General features: G+C 38.5%; 1 pseudogene; it reads right to left on the bottom strand.

Annotated features, from left to right (window-relative positions):
- Positions 1–516: 516 nt before the first annotated feature.
- LOC125610512 lies at positions 517–5,974 on the bottom strand (annotated as a pseudogene).
- Positions 5,975–12,113: the final 6,139 nt, after the last annotated feature.

Raw genomic sequence — 12,113 nt, forward strand, 5'->3', positions numbered from 1 at the left:
AAAGTTATAGGGAAGAAAAGGTAAATGCTTAATTGATCTCAACTTGGGAAAAAGGCTTTCAAAAATATAAAAGCAAATTACAGTGGTAGATACCACTAAATGGACCACATAAATATGATTGTCTGCTTTTTTGAAAACATAAAGCTAAGAGGCAAATCACAAATTGGAAAAAATATATATATATATATATATATATATATATTCAGCAAATATTATGTATTCAAGAAAAATAGATTGACCACCTATTACATTTGCTCTGCTCACCCTCTGGTATATTCACATACAGTCATGGTATTTGCACAGACTCAATCCACAAATCAGCAGGACCCAACCAGATATTTATTTAAAATTGTAATCATCACTATGGAAAAGGAGAAGATGTCAGATAGCATCCAACAGTGGATCTACATGTTCCAGTTTATTTTTTAAAAGCAAAAAATATATGTGGAATTTTTTAAGAAAGTAAGAATTTTAGCCTCCCTCCCTCCCCCACCACTTCTTTCCCTCTCCCCTCCCCTCTCTCTTGCAGTACTGAGGATTGAACCCAGGAACACTCTACCACTGAGCTTCATCCCCAGCCTATTTTTATATTGAGACATGGTCTTGCTAAGTTTCCCAAGATGGCCTTGAACTTGCAATACATCTGCCTTAGCTTTGCAAATAGATGGAACTATAGGCATGCACTACCATGCCCAGCATGAAAAAATATATTTGTGCATGAAGAATATATATATATGGCATGAAAAAATATATTTCTTTTTTCTATAATATTATAACATCATCTGGATAAAAAAGCAAGTTTTAAAAATGTTCAGATGTTTCATTTACTTCCAGAATATAGATCTAGACTATAATAAATCTCTGCATTTTTCACTTCATGGCATTTGTCATATAAACACTGTGTTTATTAGTTTCTGCTATCACAATGAGAAGTATATCTAAAAACCGGTAATCTGAAGAAATATTACTCTTTCTTCCCTTTAGACTAACCCTGTAAATATTATACATCATAAGTGTCTCCAATACAAGTAAAATGTATTATTTCAAATAGACTAGTCTAGAATTTTAGGCTTTTGGTAAAAAATATAAAAGCACAAAGAGCTATAATTTAACCCGGATTTTTACTGTGATATTCTGTTGTTAAAAATATAAACATACTGTTTCATTGACCATTGATGGTGCTTCGACTCTTTATTCAACAGGCTAACTATTCTCAAAACAATCTCAGAGAGATTGCTTCAATGAGGAACTTGGAATTTTCAGTTTAAAATGGTGCTCACTGTTCCAAGTGTTCAGCAGGGAAGGTACAAAGTGAGCCTGACAACTCAGGTAGAATACAGGTATTCCTGTAACACCAACTTGGTTCATCTTATAAATCTACCAAGTTTCTCTTGGTCTTGAGTCATTTAATCCTTTAGAATATTTTATCTCTAGTTAAAATGATTTAGTATTGGCATAGAAATAGACAAACAGGACAATGGAATAGAATGCCCCCAAACCTACAAACCTATGCAGAGAAACTAAGTTATATGATCAAAGTAGTAATAAAAATCAACTGGGGATGAATAATTCAATAAATTCATTTGGCATAAATGGTTATCCATATGGAAAAAGATAAAGTTAGATCCTTACCTCATGGCCTATACAAAAAATAAATTGTAACTTGATCTAACTTAATTAAAATTAAATAACTCCTATCTTGCAAAAGTTATTATAAACAACATGAAAAGACAATCTGTATAGATACTCTAGAGAAAAATCAAGAATATACACACTGTAGCATATTTTGTAACAAAACCTGAAATCAACCAACATCAGTATTGTGATTCATTCCTACAATAGAAATCTATACTGTACTAAATGTAAAAATACGGATAAACCTCTAAAACATCATGTTATAGTTAAAAAAATAAATTTCAAAAAGATATGTAAAATATTGTTCCAGTTGCAAAAAGTTTAAAAACAACAACAAAAAAAACCCTATATCATTAATGCATATAAAGCAAAAATACAAAAACAGGCATGAGAAGAATATACACCAACTTGAAGAAAGAAACTATAGTGAGAAAAAGTACTGGTCAGAGGAGTACTTTTTATCCTGAGGGGAATAAAGGGGTGAAGCTTTAACTTAATCCGGAATTTGATTATTAAAAATCTGAAACGAATACAGAAAAATATACCTAGTTTGTATATAAGTCTGTTAACTATTTTCTATATGTTTGACATTCTTCATAATGTAAATAAATCCTGTAATGCCAAAGGCGAAATACACATAAAATCCTACTTTTATAAGACTGCCTTTGTGTTTTTATATATTATATATATTTTCTACCTCTAACTTCAGGTAGGTAGATAATACAGATGCAAATAGACAGATCAGCCTATGGCAATCTTTACCTAATATTAACATACCATTTTATTATGATAGCATTGGCATTTTTTCCCTTTTTAGTATTAATGAGATCTATCTATGTATCTATCTATTTATCTATCTCAGCTAAGTACAGTAGATTATTGATGGTATGTGATAAAGGAGAGATCCCTAAGCCCCTCACCTTCTCTTCTCCAGGGGGTCTGGGATGGAAACTGGAAGGAGGGAGGATTCTGTGAGTTTGGGGCAGGGACTCTCCAGCTGCTGAAAGTCCCTCTATTCCTTTCATGTCTTGAGGTGGGTGATCCAGGGATTTTCATTGAAGGCCATGCTAAAGTCTACCACCCTGTTGTCATAGCAACATTTTCATACCAGGAAATGAGCTTGACAAAGTGCTTGTTGAGAGTAAAGCCAGCCCATACATCAAAAGTAGAAGACTGGGTGTCACTGTTAAAGTCACAGGAGACAACCTAGTTTTAGACGTGGCCCAGGATGCCCTTTGGGAGGCCCTCTGATGCTTGCTTTGCCATCTTCTTGGTGTCACCATATTTGGTAGATTTCTCCAGGTGGCACGTCAGATCCTTGACCAACATTTTGTGGGTAGGCCACAGAAGGCTATGCCAGTGAGCTTCCCCGTCAGCTCAGGAATGACCCTGCCCACAGTTTTGTCAGCACCTGTGGATGCAGGCATGATATTCTGGGCATCCATGGCCATCACATCCCAGTTTCCCAGAGGAGCAATTCATGGTCTTCTGGGTGTCAGCGATGGTATTGACTGTGGTCATGAGTCCCTCCATAATGCCCCAAAAGTCCCTCCAAAGTTGTCCTAATGACCTTGGCTAAGGGGGCTAGGCAGTTGATGGTGCGGATTATCTTGAGGGAGTTGTCATACTTCTCATGGTTCACACCCATCACAAACATGGGGTCATCAGCAGAAGGGGCTGCCTTCAGGTGAGCTCCAGCATCCTTCTTCATGGCAGTGAAGATGCCAGAGGACTGCACTACATATTCAACATCCAGCATCATCCCATTTGCTGTTGGTGGGATCTCACTCCTAGAAGATGGAGATGGGTTTTCCATTGATGACAACCTTTCTGTTCTCAGCCTTGACTATGCCATTGAATTTACCATGAGTGGAATCATACTGGAACATGCAAACCATGTAACTGAGGTCAATGATGGGGTCAATGATGGGGTCATTGATAGTGACAGTATCCACTTTGCCAGAGTTGAAAGCAGTCTTGATGACCAAGAGCCCAATATGGCCATTTCTGTTTATTCTGATCTTCACCATGGTGAGACAGGGTTGGCACTGCATGAGAAGATGTAACTATCTGTCAAACAGGGAGAAGCACAGAGTCTCAACTTCTAATAAACATGTATCGATTTTTTTCTAAAAGTTAAAAACATTTGTTTTATTATTTTCATACTTTATTCACATTTCCTTAGTTTTTTACCTAATGTCCATTTTGTTTTCCAGGATCTCATCTGGGACACCACATTGCACTTGCTTCTCATTTCTCCTTAAGCTCCTCTTGGGCATGATAGTTTTTCAAACTTTCCTTGTTTTTTTTTTTTTATAATCTTGACAGTTTTGAGGAATACTAGTGAGGTTTTTGTAAAATATCTGTGATTTATTTGATGTTTTTCTCGTGATTACACTGAAATTATGGGCTTGGGTGAGGAAGACCACAGGTATAAGATACCATTTTTATCATGTCATAAAACGGTTACACACTGGAAATGATAATTACCACTTTCAGTATTGACCTTGACCATCTGCTTAGTAATGTTTGAAATGTTTCTCCACTATTAAGCTATTTTTTTCTTTTTGTCAGTGCTGGGAATAAAACCCAGGGTCTTCACCTGCTAGGCAAGCACTTTACCATGGAGCTATCATCACAGCCACAAAGCTACTCTTTTTTCCCATTTCCATGCTGTATGTTTTTATTTTTATTTTTATTTATTTATTTGTGTGTATTTTGTCCACACTTAAGGAATGGGCAGTTTTACTCCATCTCCTTGAGGACACTGTATCTACATAAATCATTTAGAATTCTTCTGCATAGGAGATTTGTCTCTTTTCCATCTATTTTCTTATTTATTTCTTTATTCATTAAATCATTGATTTATCTCAGCAAGGATTCAGGGATATTAACCTTTTGCTCTAGGTTATATTCCTTTACTACTTTATTTTGTGGCTCAATTGTTTCACCTTTGGCCATAGCTCTTTCAATTGACTTCTGTGTCTCTTTGACACAATACTCCCCTGTGTGTTTTTATCCTATTCTGTATCAATTTTTCAAATCAATGTGCAAAAAGATTGATGTATAAATAATTAGAAAAATGGGAATGTTAATAGTGTTTATACTGTGCCAAGCACAAATACCTTAATGATAAATAAAATCGCTAATAAAACTTAGCTAACAATATTAGCTCGACAACATTATTTAGAAGTTCCACCTTATATTTTGAATTTTTCAAATTACAAAACACTGATAACTCTATGATATTAATAGAAAAAACTTTATGGAGTATTTACTATGTCAGGTATCACACTAGGCACTCAGTATCTAATATTCCATTTAATCCTCCTAAACCTTGTAAAACGTTAAGACTTAGTTTGGTCCCTGAATCATCAGAATCAATATCACCTGAGAAAGTGCTATATGTCCACGTTCAAAAGCATTTCTTGGTCCTCACTCCAGACCCACTGAATCAGAAAATCCAGGGCTTGAGCCAAGAAAGCTGTGTTTTAACATTCAGTCCAGATGCTCCAGATGCACTCTAATGCTTCAGAGAGTGACAGCATCAGACCTTGAATCCTGGTATTAGACATCAAAGCCAATCAAATCCCATGTGCTTAATTACTTAGTCATATTCCCTCTCTATTAAAGAGAACCAATTACAGGTGATTTCTACCTAAAAACTTGCCATAAAAGAGACCTCTAGGCAGTTTCATGCTTTCCCTCGGCTTCTAATATTTGACCAAATAAGTTTATGTATGAAATTCACCACTAGAGGGAGTTCCTACATCCAGCCCCTCATATGACAGTCATTAAAAGGCAAAAAAGTGAACAAAACCAAACAAAAAAATTAAAACTTGTTGAAGAAAAGTTTTAGCTCTGTGTATTGATATTAAACAATTTGCTCCATCTATTTATCACTGAAAAGCTGTTAGGCATGAAATAACTATTGTTATATTGTTAGGCATGAACTCACTGTTAACATAAATACAATATAGCATATGATTGGTCACTTAACATCTTTGTTTACATCTACTTTATGTGTTTGTGTGTGGTGCTGGGATTGAAGACAGGGCCATGGACATGCAAGGCAAGTGCTATACCACTGAGCTCCACTTCCAGCTTCCAATTGTTCATTTCTAAAATGGGGCCAGGGGAAAAAAGAAAGCTCAGAGTATCAAAATAATATTTAAACAAAATAATCTAATTTGAACTGCATCATCACCTCTAAAGTCCCAAAGAAGACAGACTGGAAAAGAATTCCAAAAAGGATCCAGTTGTATGTGTTCTCTTCAACCTTGCTCAGAGAACTTGAGTTCAGGAATGGTAACTTCAGCACGTGGTACGTACGTGACAACTGCTCATTAACAAATGCTGAATAAATGAATCAGTGTAACGTAAGTACCACGTGCTGAAGTTACCAGTTCCCTCTCAAGTCATTCCAAATAAATTGGAATTCATAATGTTATATAAAATAATACCATGCTGTTTTCATAATATGCAAATATCATGTAGTAGTGTAAGAAAATTCAAAGCCTATAATGTTTGAAAACTGAAATAATAATTCCATGGATTTTGGAATTCTATATCCAAAAATGAGTGGAATCTGACATTTTTTCCCCATTCAGAGACCAGATCTATCACTGAGCCCTATCCCCAGCCTCTCTTCCCTTTTTTAAAAAATTTTTATTTGTTCTTTTTAGATAAAAATGACAGTAGAGTGTATTTTACATATTATACATACATGCAAGGAGCATAACTTTCCATTCTTGAGGTTGTGCATGATGTGGAGCTACACTGACATGTATTCATATATAAACATAGGAAAGATATGTCCAATTCATACTACTGTCTTTCTTATCCCCATCTCCCCTCCCTTCCCTTTATTCCCCTTTGTCTAATCCAAAGAACTATTCTTCCCTGCCCCTCTTTCATATCAGAAAGAACATTCAGCCTTTGGTTTTGGGGGATTGGCTTATTTCACTTAGCATGATAGTCTCCAGTTCCATCCATTTACAAGCAAATTCCATAATTTCCTTTTTCTTTATGGCTGAGTAATATTCCATTGTGTATATACCACATTTTCTTTATGCATTCATCTTTGAAGGACATCTAGGTTGGTTCCATGGCTTAGCCATTTTGAATTGAGCTGATATAAATATTGATGTGGCTGCAGCACTATAGTATGCTGATTTTAAGTCCTTTGGGTATAAACCAAGGAGTGGGAAACTATGTCAAAGAGTGGTTCCATTCCAACTTTTTTGATGAAGCGTCATACTGCTTTCCAGAGAGGTTGCACCAATTTACAATCCCACCAACAATGTATTAGTGAACCTTTCCACCCCACACACATCTTAGCCAACATTTATTGTTACTAGTATTCTTGATAATTGCTATTCTGACTAGAGTTTTTTGGAGTTCTTTATATATTCTGGAGATTAATGCTCTATCTGAGGTGCAGATGGCAAAGATTTTCTCCCATTCTGTAGGCTCTCTCTTCACATTCTTGGTTGTTTTCTTGTTGTAAATAAGCTTTTGAGTTTAATAGCATGTCATTTATTGATCCTTGATTTTACTTCTTGAACTTTAGGAGTCTTGTTGAAGAACTTGGTTCCTAAGCTGACAAGATGGAGAGTTGGGCCTACTTTTTCTTCTGGTAGGTATAGGGTCTCTGGTCTAATTCCTAGGACCTTAATCCATGTTTTGAAATATCTGTTGATAGGAAAATAAGATCAAGGAGCCCAGATCTTAGAACTGAGTTCCTGAAGTCTATTCTTTCCATATATTGAGTGGAGACTAATAATGCCTGTTTGTTCAACAATTTCTATACTACACATGAGGCATTTGTTAGAAGCTTTATGTTACATGATGAATCAAATAGCCCTTGCTCCAATATGTCAATACCTTCATACTGATACTAAAATAAGAATTGTGATAATTTTATACATTGCATGACTGGGCCACAGGTGCCCAAATGTTTTGCCACAAATTATTCTGAGTTTGACTTTGAGGATGTTTCTGAATGAAATAATCATTTTCATCTGTGGAATGAGCAAAGCAAATTGCCCTCCCTAATGTGAATAGCTCTCATGCAATTAATTGGAGATCTGAATAAAACAAAAAGACTGAGTAAAGAGCAACCGCTCCTACTAGCTGCATGACATGGGACACCAGCCTTTTCCAAGCTTCTGACTAGGACTGAGGCATAAGCTTTGGGGGGGTCTAAGTGCCTCCAGATTTCAGACTAGAACTTACACTATCAGCTCTCCTAGTTCTCAGGCCTTTGGAATCTGAGATTCCACATTGGCTCTCCCAAGTCTTCTGTATTAGGACTGCAGATCTTGGGATTTCTCAACTTTTCTTTAATCACTTGAACCAACTCCTTATAATAAAACTATGTTATATTAGACACATACGTGTACACCCTATTGGTTCTGTTTCTCTGGAGAACCCTGACTCATACAAGAACCAAATTCCAAACTCCTTAGCATGGCCAAAATGGCCTTTATGATCTGAACCCTACCTACCCCTCTCCAACTACATCCCATAGATGCCCCCTCATTCCAGCTTCACTGGCTTCCTCTCATTTTCCCACAAATGAGAGACTCCCTCTGCAATGGGATTTTCACCCATTCATTCATTTATTCACTGATAAAGTCAAGTGTTATGGTTTGAATGTGAGGTATCCCCCAAAAGCTCACATGTGAGACAATGCAAGAAGGTTCAGAGAAGAAATGATTGGATTGTAAGAGTCTTAACCCAATCAGTGATTTAATCCCGACAGGAATAACTGAGTAGTAACTGAAGTGGTAGGGTGTGACTGGAGGAAGTGGGGATTACGGTGTGGCTTTGGTGAACATCTTTGTATATGGCCATTAGAATCTCTACTTCCTGATGACCATGATGTGTGTTGATTCTCTTTGCAACCCTCTCCTGCCATGATGTTCAGCCTCACCTTGAGGCCTGAGGAATGGTTGGACTAAGACCTTTGAAACCGTGAGCCCTCAAATAAACTTTTCTTCCTCTATAGTTTTCTGGTCAGGTCTTTTAGTCATAGCAGTGAAAAAGCTGACGAAAACATCAAGTAATTGTTTAGTTTCTACTGTGGGTATTACCAGAAATATAATGTGAACAACATAGGAAAGTACCTAATTTTAAGGGGAATATATCCTAGTCATGGGAACAGAAATAGCACGTTAGCATGTAAACAAACAGGTTAATTTCAGAAAGTGATATGTGCTTCAAGAGAAACAAAACTGAGTAATAAGACAACAATTTGATAATCAGAGAAAACCTCACTCTAAAGGTGCTTTTGAAGGACAATCCCATGATAAAAAGGGATCATCTGTGTGAAGACCTGAAGAAGAAGTATTGCAGGCTGAGAAAATGACAAACAAAACTGACTCTGAAATAAGCTTGATCCATGCAAGGAGCAGAGAGGCACAGTGGGGCAGTAAGAAGGTAGGTGGGAATGAGATACAACTTATTTAATGGTCAGAATTAGGATTTAAATTTTTATTTAAAGCATACTGGGAGCTTTGAAGGGTTGACATGATTTGATTTACATGTTTATTATCCACTGCTGTGTGTAATTGTGGATGTAGGGAGATCAATAAAGGGGGAAGGAGGTGTTGCAGTAGGTGAATGATGATAGTAGCTTAGATTATGGGGGTGTACGAGAAATGAAGAAGGAGGGATTCATGATGTTTTGAAGATAGAACCAATGGAATTGCCAGTGTGGATGGGGAACAGAAGGGATGACTCTAGGTTTGTGACCTGAACAATCAGCTGGAAGGTAGTACCATTTTCTGAGATATGGAAATTCTGGGTAAAAATGAGAATGGGTTTGAGGAAAAAGGAGACAATCTGCCTAGGCTGTCCCTCTTATTGGATACTCCCTTTTCACCTAGTTAACCCCCCTTCCCATTCTTCAGATCTCAGCTCAAATGTCACTTTCTCAATGAAGTCCTTCTTCAACTAATTCAAACCAAAGCTTTTTAGGATGTATTCTCTTGGTGTCATGTAGTTCCCTGAGTGCCCATGTTAGATTGCAAAAGTGGCACTAATTCTTTCCTTCGCTTTACCAACTACCCTTACCCTTAACAACAGTAGTGCCTACTCACTCTGAATCTGGTCTGGGCCATGTACCTTGCATCAACCAAAAAGATATCAGCAAATATGACACAGGTAGAGGCTTGAAAGGCACTTGTGCAGTGGGACTTGTACTGTCTTGATGATTTGAAACCCAGAAACCACCTAAATAGGCCTGGCTAGCTCCTGCCAACAGGCTGCCTACCCCAAGATACCTGAGGCCATCTGTACTAGTCTAGTTTGCATTACTATAGTAAAATAACTCGGGCGGCCTAATTTTATTTGAATAATAAAAGTTTATTTAGTTCACAACACAGTATGTTGTGGTTTGGATATAAGGTCCTCCAAAAGTTCTTATGTTAATGCAGGAATGTTAGGAGGTGAAATAATTGGATTGTCAGAGCTGGAACATAATTAACCCACCCTAGCTTAAATGGACTGGACTGAGTGGTAACTGGAGGCAGGCAGGACATGGCTGGAGGAAGATGGTCTCTGGGGGCAAACCCAGGAAGGGTTCATCTTCCCTGTGGAACCTTTCCCCTGTCTTTGCAGCCTGGATGCCTCACTTGCCCAGAGCCAATGGAGTCGGCTCTGAATCTCTGAGAACCTCTGATATCTTGAGCCAAAGTAAGAGAGACTGAATCTCTGAAACCTTGAGCCAAAAATAAGCTTCTCATTTCAAAAGTTGTTCTTGTCCCAGCAACAAAAAGCTGGCTAAAACATGCATGCCAGGAGGTTTAAGGGTATAGAACCCAATTGCTCTACCTAGGTCATCTAGGGATGATCTCATGGCAGAATGAGTCACAAGAGCACATGTGGGAGGAAAAGATCATATCAGAGTGTGGCCTGACTCTGGCATTAAAACAATCCTCTTGAGAGAACTAACCAGAATCCCACCAGAAATTCTTTAGTCCCTTCCAAGGGCAGGGCCCCAAAGACCTAATGTCCTAACCCTAGGCTCCACCTCTTAAAGGTCCACCTCCCACTGCCACACTGAGGTCCAAGCCTCCAACACATGAACCCTTAGGGAACACATACAAACCATACCAAACCAAATCAGCTGACACACCAAGATCAGCTGACCCAGCACCGGCTTACCAGAAAGGTAGGAACTGAAGTAGTACAGAACTGAAGTAGTACCCAGCCCAATCAGAATCCCGACTTAGCCAAAGGATTTTTGTAAGACACTAAGTTTTGTGGTGACTTATTACACAGCAAAAGCTGATACAAAAATATATACCTTAATTACATATATTTGTTTGTTTGATGAGCATCTATCCCCTCCCCAAGACTATAAGCTTTATAAAAGCAAATACTCTTCTGACTTCAGGTAATCACACCATTCTCACAGCTTAGTACCTAAAACACAGCAGGCATTCAACAGCTAACTTGCTGACTGAATATATGGGGGGAAGAGAGATAACACTTTGTAACAAGAGAGTAAGAGAATTTCTAAAGGTGAGGTAATAAAGGTCTTAGGGACATCCATTTGTGCAAAATACACTTTCATCCTGTCACATGAGGCCCTGAGAAATACAAGAGCAAAACCACATTTCCACTTCCTCAAAGAGCTTAAAGTCAAGGAACAGTAAAAAATCAGCAAAGTGTACTGCTGCAAAGGACCCCCAGACTGCCTGGACGAGCCAAGTGTGGGAGAAGTCCAGAAGGGTTTCTTGAGGCAAATAAAGGTTGAATTTAGACCTCAGGTTTATTTGGAAGAGCAGCTTAAGCAAATGCCAAGAGGATAGAAAGGACATGGGTGCTCAAAAGGAAAAAAAAAAAAAATCTGTTTATTATCTCAGTGTATTTTTAACAGCTGAAATGTCTGTCTCCTCATCAAACTCTCAGGCTCTTCAGGCCAGGGACCCCTGGTTCTTATCTTTGTATTGCTCCCAGCATCTAACACAATCTTTTCCACACAGTAAGAACTCAATAATTACTTGCTGAGTAAATAAAAGGTTAAAAATTACGTGGTAAGCATTTCTTCCAAAGGCACCTTCCAAGAGTCCACATTTTCACATTCAACACAGAGCAATGCAGACAGACAAGAATGTTAGGAGACTTAATTTCCCATAAGCAGAGCCTGGACCCCATTTGCCTTTAGTTTTAGGTCCCCCTCCTGGTTCCTAGTTGATTGGCGTTTCTCTCCTTTGCTTAAGAACTGGACACACAGGGGGTTTGGTAAGAGCAGTGCATAGGCGGGATGAAAGGTCCAGGCTTCCGGTCCGCTGCCGGCGCCCACCGGCCTGCACTGGTGGGCACGTGGTCGCCGTCCCTCCCTGCGTTGCTCTGCTCCCGCTCCGTCTGGGCACTGGTCGCCTCGGGCATTGACCGTGGGGGCGCGCGCCGCGTTTCTATAGAAACGCCCCGGCCGGCGCGGTGGCGCGCGGGGCGGGCTCTCGGGC

Source organism: Marmota marmota, unplaced genomic scaffold (assembly GCF_001458135.2).
Source record: "Marmota marmota marmota unplaced genomic scaffold, marMar, whole genome shotgun sequence".
In the NCBI taxonomy this organism is placed as follows: domain Eukaryota; kingdom Metazoa; phylum Chordata; class Mammalia; order Rodentia; family Sciuridae; genus Marmota; species Marmota marmota.